Source organism: Eschrichtius robustus, chromosome 15 (assembly GCF_028021215.1).
Source record: "Eschrichtius robustus isolate mEscRob2 chromosome 15, mEscRob2.pri, whole genome shotgun sequence".
Classification (NCBI taxonomy): domain Eukaryota; kingdom Metazoa; phylum Chordata; class Mammalia; order Artiodactyla; family Eschrichtiidae; genus Eschrichtius; species Eschrichtius robustus.
Genome location: NC_090838.1, coordinates 55,028,000 through 55,040,898, shown reverse-complemented (window position 1 = coordinate 55,040,898; position 12,899 = coordinate 55,028,000).

Below are 12,899 nucleotides of genomic sequence, written 5' to 3'. Positions count from 1 at the left end.
CACTGGGTTGGTGAAGGTCCATTGGTCTTGAGTCACCTGACCATGAGGGTGTCCACTGAGACATCCTTTTCTCTCCTAATTGTAGGCCATGGAAACCTGTTGGTCATCACTGAGATGCGTTCCTGGTCTCTTTGCCTCTTCACGAGTGGTCCGGGCTCTCCTATGACTTTCATGTCTCATTTGGGAGCCGGGACTCTGCCTGGTTGTGTAAGAACTGTTTGTCCAGACTCACTGCACAGCCATTCCTTAGCTAGGGTCTTGCTTCCTCTTGACCCACACCCCCACCTCCCACCAGATCTTCAGGACTAACAACATCTCTGGCCTCTTCATGTCCCTTCCAGTTCCCCTTCCAAGGCCTGGGGTAACTTTTCTAGTCCAGAGGAAACACTGCTCTTCTGAAACCCCACATCTCCCAAATATTTTGGCTCTGAATGGAGTCTGTACAGTCCCCTAAGGGCCATAGGGCTATTGGAAACCAAAGCAAGAAAGACTCATTTCTTTCTGTTACATCTGCTGTAAAGCAGTGAGTACCGAGCACCTTGGCTTGAGGGATGGGCAAAAGGGAGAAGTAATAGGAACATAAAACACCAGTAAAATTTCAGGAATATTATTCTGCCCCATTTCTTCAGTGTCCACCTCTGTCACTGTATTAGTTAGAAACAGCACCAGTAGTGAATGGATAGGTGGTAGGTGATAGATGGAATGATAGATGGAGAGAAAGGGAGAGACAGACAGAAAGAGAGACAGAGTTAGTTTCAGGAATTGGCTCACACAACTGTGCAGGCTAGCATGTCCAAAATCTGCATGGTAGACTGGAGACCCAGGGAAGAGGTGATGTTGCAGTCTTGAGTCCAAAGGCAGAATTTCTTCCTTCTTAGGGGGTATCAATCTTTTAAGGCCTTCAACTGATCAGATAGATGGGCAGGGAGAAGGAGGGATTGGCATTTGCTTTGCTGGTGGCCAAAGCACAGGCTTATTCTGCTTTGTAGGTGATCCTATATGACTCGCTCCATGGTGGTGTGGAGTTAATGGAAAATCAGGCAGACCCCTAGCCCACCTGATTATGACAGCTATCATAGCTGTGGAATTCCTGGACCAGTCAGTGGCCAAGTCCCAACCATGGTCCTGAACCTCCTAGATATCCAACTGCACAGGGATACAGCCTGCATCTTCTAGCTATGTTTTTTGTGCTATAGCTGTGTAAGTGTAACTCACATCCTCAGATACCTTCTAGGCAAAGAGGAGTATTATTTGTATAGCAGTCAGTATACAGTCAAGAGATTCAAGTAGGATCTGGGGGCCAGTACTTTAATAATCTCTGGAAGCAAAAATGGGAATTGAAGTAATTAATAAGAGCAAAGGCAATAGCTACTGGGATCCTTTTATAACCACATGACTCTCTTCAGTGTCCACTCTGCTTTGAGTGCTTTAACTTAAATCCTAAGGGGCAGCACTCATTCTGTTTATGTTACATATTATGTAACCAAATAACAAGAATCAGGCAATCCTGGTTTCAGATTTCACTCAGTCTCCCCTACCCGGCTCAACTGATAGTGAAATGTACAAACAAGACTAGTCTAACACCCTGATGTCTATAACACAAGCAAGTATGGTAGGAATGGAAAGATCATAAGTATTCTGTGAGTTCTTGAGGAAACAGCGGGTCTGATCAGATGATTATTAGCACTTTTACTCCTCCTCCAAGGAAGTGAGTTGAAACATTTTTTAAAGCGTGTTTTTTATTAATTTTACATTCCTAAATGTTCCAGACATTGGAAAGAATTGAACTAGACAGATTTTAAACATTCACAGGTTGATGCATCCATGTGGTTTCACCTTTGACCATTTAGGGGCAGCAGGTATATTTGTGTTCTGTCCAACTAAAAACTTAGTCATTTTTCCCCTTCTACTTTCTCCCTCCAAAATTCTGAAGACTAAATCTAGGTTCTATGAAATAGTGTAGCTCTAATATTGAGATTCAAATTTGTCAATTTTTATTTCCTGGGCATAGGTTAGATACTGAACTACTGAATGGTCCAGTTTTTAAGGTAAATGGTTTGGATGATCTAAAGAACATTTAAATCATCAATAGTACATTCCAAGTTACAAGAACAACAATAATAAATAACAAAAGACATAAAATAGCTGAAATCTATTGGCTAAGATAATTATAAAACTAGTCTAGAAAATAAAATATGACAAAACTATATAATTTCTATAAATGACATTTTTTTTTACTTGTTCAAATGATGAGGCAAATAGCTGATAAATTAATTAGATCTTTAATATAGAATGGGGATTTCAACTTGTTTTCCTAAGTTTGTAGCAAACAGATTAATTCCTCTTTGATGTCTTTATATTCACAATGGAGTATGTATGATAATACATCACATCACGTATATTCTGGGTCTGCTTTTAATAATGGGTATGATTAATTCTTTAAAACCATTCTTTTTGGAAGTTCTAGAGTTGGAAAGAATTGTTTTCTGACTGAAACCACTTAACAAGAGTTAATGAGGAGGCCCTGAACCAAGATGGCAGAGTAGAAGGACGTACTCTCACTCCCTCTCGCAAGAACACCAGAATCACAACTAACTGCTGAACAATCATCAACAGGAAGACACTGGAACTCACCAAAAAAGATACCCCACATCCAAGACAAAGGAGAAGCCACAATGAGATGGCAGGAGGGGCACAATCACAATATAATCAAATCCCATAACTGCTGGGTGGGTGACTCACAAACTGGAGAACACTTATACCACAGAAGTCCACCCACTGGAGTGAAGGTTCTGAGCCCCACGTCAGGCTTCCGAACCTGGGGGTCTGGCAACGGGAGGAGGAATTCCCAGAGAATCAGACTTTGAAGGCTAGCAGGATTTGATTGCAGGACTCTGACAGGACTGAGGGAAACAGAGACTCCACTCTTGGAGGGCACACACAAAGTAGTGTGCACATCGGGACCCAGGGAAAGGAGTAGTGACCCCATAGGAGACTGAACCAGACCTACCTGCCACTGTTGGAGGGTCTCCTGCAGAGGTGGGGGGTGGCTGTGTCTCACCGTGAGGACAAGGACAGTGGCGGCAGAAATTCTGGGAAGTACTCCTTGGCATGAGCCCTCCCAGAGTCCGCCATTAGCCCCACCAAAGAGCCCGGGTAAGCTCCAGTGTTGGGTTGCCTCAGGCCAAACAACCAACAGGGAGGGAATCCAGCCCCACCCATCACCAGTCAAGTGGATTAAACTTTTACTGAGCTCTGCCCACCAGAGTAACAGCCAGCTCTACCCAGCACCAGTCCCTCCCATCAGAAAACTTGCACAAGCCTCTTAGATAGCCTCATCCACCAGAGGGCAGACAGCAGAAGCAAGAAGAACTACAGTCCTGCAGCCTGTGGAACAAAAACCACATTCACAGAAAGATAGACAAGATGAAAAGGCAGAGGGCTATGTACCAGATGAAGGAACAAGATAAAACCCCAGAAAAGCAACTAAATGAAGTGGAGATAGGCAACCTTCCAGAAAAAGAATTCAGAATAATGATAGTGAAGATGATCCAGGACCTCGGAAAAAGAATGGAGGCAAAGATCGAGAAGATGCAAGAAATGTTTAACAAAGACCTAGAAGAATTAAAGAACAAACAAACAGAGATGAACAATACAATAACTGAAATGAAAAATACACTAGGAATCAATAGCAGAATAACAGAGGTGGAAGAACAGATAAGTGACCTGGAAGACAGAATGGTGGAATTCACTGCTGCAGAACAGACTAAAGAAAAAAGAATGAAAAGAAATGAAGACAGCCTAAGAGACCTCTGGGACAACATCAAACGCAACAACATTCGCATTATAGGGGTCCCAGAAGGAGAAGAGAGAGAGAAAGGACCCAAGAAAACATTTGAAGAGATTATACTCTAAAACTTCCCTAACATGGGAAAGGAAATAACCACCCAAGTCCAGGAAGCGCAGAGAGTCCCATACAGGATAAACCCAAAAAGAAACATGCCGAGACACATAGTAATCAAATTGGCAAAAATTAAAGACAAAGAAAAATTATTGAAAGCAGCAAGGGAAAAAGGACAAATAACATACAAGGGAACTCCCATAAGGTTAACAGCTGATTTGTCAGCAGAAACTCTACAAACCAGAAGGGAGTGGCATGATGTACTTAAAGTGATGAAAGGGAAGAACGTACAACCAAGATTACTCTAACCGGCAAGGATTTTATTCAGATTTGACAGAGAAATCAAAAGCTTTACAGACAAGCAAAAGCTAAGAGAATTCAGCACCACCAAACCAGCTCTACAACAAATGCTAAAGGAACTTCTCTAAGTGGGAAACACAAGAGAAGAAAAGGACCTACAAAAACAAACCCAAACAATTAAGAAAATGGTAATAGGAACATACATATTGATAATTACCTTAAACGTGAATGGATTAAATGCTCCAACCAAAAGACACAGGCTTGCTGAATGGATACAAAAACAAGACCCATATATATGCTGTCTACAAGAGACCCACTTCAGACCTAGGGACACATACAAACTGAAAGTGAGGAGATGGAGAAAAGTTATTCCATGCAAATGGAAGTCAAAAGAAAGCTGGAGTAGGAATACTCAGATAAAATAGACTTTAAAATAAAGAATGTTACAAGAGACAAGGAAGGACACTACATAATGATCAAGGCATCAGTCCAAGAAGAAGATATAACAATTATAAATATATATGCACCCAACATAGGAGCACCTCGATACATAAGACAACTGCTAACAGCTATAAAAGAGGAAATTGACAATAACACAATAATAGTGGGGGACTTTAACACCTCACTTGCACCAATCGACAGATCATCCAAACAGAAAATTAATAAGGAAACACAAGCTTTAAATGACACAATAGACCAGACAGATTTAATTGATATTTATAGGACATTCCATCCAAAAACAGAAGATTACACTTTCTTCTCAAGTGCGCACAGAACATTCTCCAGGATAGATCACATCTTGGGTCACAGATCAAGACTCAGTAAATTTAAGAAAATTGAAATCATATCAAGCATCTTTTCCGACCAAAATGTATGAGATTAGAAATGAATTACAGGGGGGAAAAAACGTAAAAAACACAAACACATGGAGGCTAAACAATACGGTACTAAATAACCAAGAGATCACTGAAGAAATCAAAGAGGAAATCAAAAAATACCTAGAAACAAATGACAATGAAAACACGACGATCCAAAACCTATGGGATGCAGCAAAAGCAGTTCTAAGAGGGAAGTTTATAGCTATACAAGCCTACCTCAAGAAACAAGAAAAATCTCAAATAAACAATCTAACCTTACACCTAAAGGAACCAGAGAAAGAGGAACAAACAGAACCCAAAGTTAGTAGAAGGAAAGAAATCATAAAGATCAGAGCAGAACTAAATGAAATAGAAACAAAGAAAACAATAGCAAAGATCAATAAAACTAAAAGCTGGTTCTTTGAGAAGATCAACAACATTGATAAACCTTTAGCCAGATTCATCAAGAAAGAGAGGGAGAGGACTCAAATCGATAAAATTAGAAATGAAAAAGGAGAAGTTACAACAGACACCACAGAAATACAAAGCATCCTAAGAGACTACTACAAGCAACTCTATGCTAATAAAATGGACAACCTGGAAGAAATGGACAAGTTCTTAGAAAGGTGTAACCTTCCAAGACTGAACCAGGAAGACACAGAAAATATGAACAGACCAATCACAAGTAATGAAATTGAAACTGTGGTTAAAAATCTTCCAACAGGGCTTCCCTGTTGGCGCAGTGGTTGGGAGTCTGCCTGTCGATGCAGGGGACACGGGTTCAAGCCCTGGTCTGGGAGGATCCCACATGCCGCAGAGCAACTAAGCCCGTGCTGCACCACAACTACTGAGCCTGTGTTCTAGAGCCCGCGAGCCACAACTACTGAGCCCACGTGCCACAACTACTGAAGCCCATGCTCCACAGCAAGAGAAGCCACCGCAATAAGAAGCCCGCACACCGCAACGAAGAGTAGCCCCCACTCGCCGGAACTAGAGAAAGCCTGTGAGAAGCAACAAAGACCCAACACAGCCAAAAATAAATAAATTAAATAAATAAATTAAAAAAAAAAATCTTCCAACAAACTGAAGTCCAGGACCAGAAGGCTGAACAGGTGAATTCTATCAAACATTTAGAGAAGAGCTAACACCCATCCTTCTCAAACTCTTCCAAAAAATTGCAGAGGAAAGAACACTCCCAAACTCATTCTACGAGGCCATCATCACCCTGATACCAAAACCAGACAAAGATACTACAAAAAAAGAAAATTACAGACCAATATCACTGATGAATATAGATGCAAAAATCCTCAACAAAATACTAGCAAACAAAATCCAACAACATATTAAAAGGATCATACACCATGATCAAGTGGGATTTATCTCAGGGGTTCAAGGATTCTTCAGTATACACAAATCAATCAAAGTGATACACCATATTAACAAACTGAAGAATAAAAACAATATGATCATCTCAATAGATGCAGAAAAAGCTTTTGACAAAATTCAACACCCATTTATGATAAAAACTCTCCAGAAAGTGGGCATAGAGGGAACCTACCTCAACATAATAAAGGCCATATACAACAAACCCACAGCAAACATCATTCTCAATGGTGAAGAACTGAAAGCATTTCCTCTAAGATCAGAAACAAGACAAGGATGTCCACTCTCACCACTATTATTCAGCATAGTTTTGGAAGTCCTAGCCACGGCAATCAGAGAAGAAAAAGAAATAAAAGGAATACAAATTGGAAAAGAAGAAGTAAAACTGTCACTGTTTGCAGATGACATGATACTATACATAGAGAATCCTAAAGATGCCACTGGAAAACTACTAGAGCTAATCAATGGATTTGGTAAAGTTGCAGGATACAAAATTAATGCACAGAAATCTCTTGCATTCCTATATACTAATGATGAGAAATCTGAAAGAGAAATTAAGGAAACACTCCCATTTACCACTGCAACAAAAAGAATAAAATACCTAGGAATAAACCTACCTAGGGAGACAAAAGACCTGTATGCAGAAAACTATAAGACACTGATGAAAGAAATTAAAGATGATGCCAACAGATGGAGAGATATACCATGTTCTTGGATTGGAAGAATCAATATTGTGAAAATGACTATACTACCCAAAGCAATCTACAGATTCAGTGCAATCCCTATCAAATTACCAATGGCATTTTGTACAGAACTAGAACAAAAAATCTTAAAATTTGTATGGAAGCACAGAAGATCCTGAATAGCCAAAGCAGTCTTGAGGGAAAAAAGCGGAGCTAGAGGAATCAGACTCCCTGACTTCAGACTATACTACAAAGCTACAGTAATGAAGACAGTATGGTACTGGCACAAAAACAGAAATATAGATCAATGGAACAAGATAGAAAGCCCAGAGATAAACCCACGCACCTATGGTCAACTAATCTATGACAAAGGAGGCAAGGATAGCCAATGGAGAAAAGACAGTCTCTTCAGTAAGTGGTGCTGGGAAAACTGGACAGCTACATGTAAAAGAATGAAATTAGAACACTCCCTAACACCATACACAAAAATAAACTCAAAATGGATTAGAGACCTAAATGTAAGACTGGACACTATAAAACTCTTAGAGGAAAACTTAGGCAGAACACTCTATATGAAATAAATCACAGCAAGATCTTTTTTGATCCACCTCCTAGAGTAATGGAAATAAAAACAAAAATAAACAAATGGGACCTAATGAGACTTCAAAGCTTTTGCACAGCAAAGGAAACCATAAACAAGACGAAAGGACAACCGTCAGAATGGGAGAAAATATTTGCAAAGGAATCAATGGACAAAGGAATAATCTCCAAAATATATAAACAGCTCATGCAGCTCAATATTAAAAAAACAAACAACCCAATCCAAACATGGGCGGAAGACCTAAATAGACATTTCTCCAAAGACATACAGATGGCCAAGAGGCACATGAAAAGCTGCTCAACATCACTAATTATTAGAGAAATGCAAATCAAAACTACAATGAGGTATCACCTCACTCCTGTTAGAATGGGCATCATCAGAAAATCTAGAAACAATAAATGCTGGAGAGGGTGTGGAGAAAAGGGAACCCTCTTGCACTATTAGTGGGAATGTAAATTGATACAGCCACTATGGAGAACAGTATGGAGGTTCCTTAAAAAACTAAAAATAGAATTACCATATGACCCATCAATCCCACTACTGGGCATATACCCAGAGAAAACCATAATTCAAAAAGACACATGCACCCCAATGTTCATTGCAGCACTATTTACAATAGCCAGGTCATGGAAGCAACCTAAATGCCCATCGACAGACGAATGGATAAAGAAGATGTGGTACGTATATGCAATGGAATATTACTCAGCCATAAAAAGGAACGAAATTGGGTCATTTGTTAAGACGTGGATGGATCTAGAGACTGTCATACAGAGTGAAGTAAGTCAGAAAGAGAAAAACAAATATCGTATATTAACACATATATGTGGAACGTAGAAAAATGGTACAGATGAACCGGTTTGCAGGGCAGAAATAGAGACACAGATGTAGAGAACGAACGTATGGACACCAAGGGGGGGAAAGTGGCGGGGGGGTGGGGTGGTGGTGTGATGAATTGGGCGATTGGGATTGACATATATACACTGATGTGTATAAAATTGATGACTAATAAGAACCTGCTGTATAAAAAAATAAATAAAATAAAATTCAAAAATTCAGAAATAATAAAATAAAATAAAATAAAATCTTTGTCTGCTAATTCCAAAAAAAAAAAAAAGTTAATGAGGAAAGTAAGTGTGCTATGGGGTGATATTTGTCATAACAGGTACCCATTGGTGGTGACACCTACAAGGGTTCCCATAATCTCTTAGGCAATAAAAGAAATGTAGAACTGAGTGATAATTTACTATATGAAAATATTTTGTTTTATTTGGGACATTGATGGCTTTCCCTACACTCCTGCATCAACATATGAAAAATTGAGGCAAAAGTATCTTTTTCATGCCAGCAAGTTCAGTTTTCTAAAAAATATCAGTTAAATTTCTAATTGTTAGAATAGTACCAGCCCCAATTAAAATGTAATACCCACAGTTTTCAGTTTTTATCCACTTAGGGAAACATGTAAACTGAAAACCAATTTCAAAGGGAAAAAGAACAATAAGAAAGTCCCATTCAAAATGGAGCCAAGTCATCTGGAATTGGGTTGGGTTCATTTTGGGTGGGTGGCTCTCCCAAATGCTTTCCTGCCATCTCCTTCGGCATTCCATAACTCCACTGGGGGCTGGAAAGTAAGTATGGATTCCACCCATAGGCTAAACACTGGAATAATCTGTACCACCAAGTTAGAAAAAGGAAACCCCTCAGTATTCATGCTGAGGAAACTACGTACGAGGTGAACTACTACTGCTGATCTACTAGCAAAGCAGTTGAAGTGTTATTTCCCAAGGCTATTTCTCTTAAATATATATATATTCATACATAGATATTTATATATATATATATATATATATATATATATATATATATATATGCCATCTACTCACTGTATCCTCACATAGCAGAAGGGGCAGGGGAGCTCTTTGGGGTCTCTTTTTATAAGCATATAATCCCACTCATGATGGCTCCACTCTCATGACCTAATCACCTCCCAAATGCCATCACCTCCAAATACCATCACATTGCAAATTTGGTTTCAACATGTGAATTTTGCAGGGACACAAACAGTTAGCCCATATATATGGCAGGCAGCACCTACTGCCCAAGGTGTGTTAATGTTTCTTCCTAACTAAGAAACTAAGGTCTGTAAGCTTACTAAGGTCAGCTTGTCATAATACATGTATCCTTCCTATTCATCAGTAGGTACTCAATTAATGCTTCTTTAAGGAGGAAAGGACATCTCACAGCCCAGCCTCACTGGTTCACAGAACCCTGAGAGAGCCACCCTTGGCTCTCAGGATGTCCCCAGAACTCAATTCTGGGGACACCCTAAGGCCAGTTTGTACTGAAGCCCAAGAGCTCACCTGGACTGCCCCTCGCTGACCCAGATGGAAATCCCAGTTCAGTGAGCCATGGCTGGCTTCCAGAGCTGGAGAATGAGGCAAACCACAAATCTCATGACTCAATGATCTTCCACGTCACGGATAGATCAGTGTTTCTGGCCCTGGCTTGGTAGGAGCCCAGGGGAGGATGCAGTTAATTCCCGTTAGTCACTCTGGGTCATAATTTCCTAAAAGATAGACCCAGCCTGAGGCTACAAGAAAACAGAGGCAGCTTTGGGCCCATCTCTGAGACACGTTTCACCTTATCTAATCCATTTTCCCTTTGGGTGAGCAGCTTCAGCTGGCAGGGAGCCTCATTTCCTTCCTCTCTGCTGGAACTCCTTGATTTTAGGCCTTTGTCTTAAGCTGTTGCAAAACTGATCTCTGACTGCGCAATATGACTGAGACTATTGAATCCCATTAAGCCCAGTGGTGGTAATAGATCAGATATCCATGTAAAGAGTTAATCCCTGACTTGTCACCACAACTTCCTTTAGACTATTATTAATATTGAAAAGAAGAATTCTTCTGTATACCATCCTGGTCTCCACTTATTTAGGACTTTTTAAATTGTTGTCACATAATGAGGTGACTTCAGTGTGAAGGCTTCTGGGACTGGTTTTTGTTGTTTATCTCTTTGTTCATGTTTGTTTCCCCTTTGGCACTTACCAGAAGAGCCAAGAACTAGAGAAAGAGGAAAACCCCAGTGAGTTCAATGATCCAAAAGGGAATAGGATTTAGTAGAACCAAAGGCTTATTGAAAGAGTTACAAAGGAAAGCACAACACTGAGATTGTGTGTGTGTGTGTGTGTGTGTGTGGTGTGTATCACAAGGGCAGAAGGAGAGAGGATGAGAGAGCAAAATGGCCTTGTGTGGGCAGGTGGAGGTGTGACGTGAAATACCTGTGACCAGACACACACCTGGCAGATTTGAAGCCTGAGAGTAACACACATGCTCCCTGTTACCCATCTCCTGGTATGTCCTCAATTAGCATCCAGCCTCCCACACTTCTTCCTGTGTCCTCTCCTAACCGAATTAGTAAAAGATTAAGTTCTCCTGAGTAAGTGGCAGAATCTCTTCAGGTGCAGTCTCTTTTGGCTAGGACCAAATATATAACATTACGGATAGCAGTAGGAATCCAGTAATTAATTTAAAAACAAGTCAACATTCGAAATACATGCAAAAGTCCCTAAAGCTGTAGGCCACATTCCAAATAGGGCTTAAATGGCTACAGGCAAGCTTTGGGTCCTGCTCCCTCCCAGTTTAGCAGAAGGATTTTCCTTAGCTAATAAGCATTAATTGAGCACCTATTGATGAATAGGAAGGACACATGGATTATGACAAGCTGACCTTAGTCAGTTTATAGACCTTTATTTACATGTTGCTATCGCTTCATCCTTGCTGCTAAAAACCTGGCCCAGGCTTATTACCTTTCATCTGGACCAGAACTGAAAGTAGTTTCCATCTCACAGGCCAATTCCAATTAATTGGTAGTGGCTACTAGAGCCCTATGTTGAAAAGGATTTTGTGTTTAGCAGGAAAGAGCGTGGTTGACCATTAATGGTGATCGCCATGGGCACAGGAGGGAAACTGCAGCATGCCCTCTGATCTACACCGTTGCATTAGCCTTCTAAGGGGTATGCTTACCTCTATTTTCTTTCAGGAAAAGGTTAACTTTTTTTTTTTTTTAATGTTTTGGGGTTTTTTTTAATTAATTAATTATTTTATTTATTTTTGGCTGTGTTGGGTCTCTGTTTCTGTGCGAGGGCTTTCTCTAGTTGCGGCAAGCGGGGGCCTCTCTTCATCGCGGTGTGCAGGCCTCTCACTATTGCGGCCTCTCTTGTTGCGGAGCACAGGCTCCAGACGCGCAGGCTCAGTAATTGTGGCTCACGGGCCTCGTTGCTCCGCGGCATGTGGGATCTTCCCAGACCAGGGCTCGAACCCGTGTCCCTTGCATTGGCAGGCAGACTCTCAACCACTGCACCACCAGGGAAGCCGAAGGTTAACTTTCTAAAAGATTATTTGACAACGTCTTATCAGAAAACTTCAACCCTACTCCACTTTAGCAACTCAGACCTGTTCTACCTGTCATCTATCGATCTCTCTATCATCTGTCTTTATCACATCTATTCAATATTTACCATCTCTTTCTATCTTTCTGTCTCCTCTCTCTTTCTCTCGTCACACCCGTCCCTTATTCTTTCAGCTCCATCACCCCTTTCTTCCAGTTCATCTGCTGCTCATCTCTACTCTTTTCTCCTAGCCCATCACTGACAACATGGCTGGACCCCAGGACACAACTCTTCTATCACTCTCTTGTGACCAGCCTCAGCCTCATTGCCCCCTTCCTTTTGCTGTGTCAGTCCCACAAACCCTTTTCTGTGGATCACCCCAACCATTTTCCTACTTCCTTCCTATGTGAGGGCCCCTGAGGGTAGCATAGGAATTCACAGTCTTGTGGTTTGGGTTTGACAATCCATGTCCTCTGACCTCAGCTGGGTTCTCAGCACTGCCACCCTTTCACAGGCCCTTGATCAGCATCCTTTCCTCCCCTGATTCTCCCAGCTGCCATCTTAAACCTTCACCACTACACCCCAACCATGGCCACCTTTCTCTCAGCAGATGACCAAGGCTTCTGTTTTAGGCAGTTTGGGCTGTTGTAACAAAATACCATAGACTTATGGGTGGCTTAAAAACAGACATTTATTTCTCATGGTTATGGAGGCTGACAATTCCAACATCAAGTTGCTTGCAGATTTGGTGTCTGGTGAGAGCCCTCTTCCTGGTTTGCAGATGGCT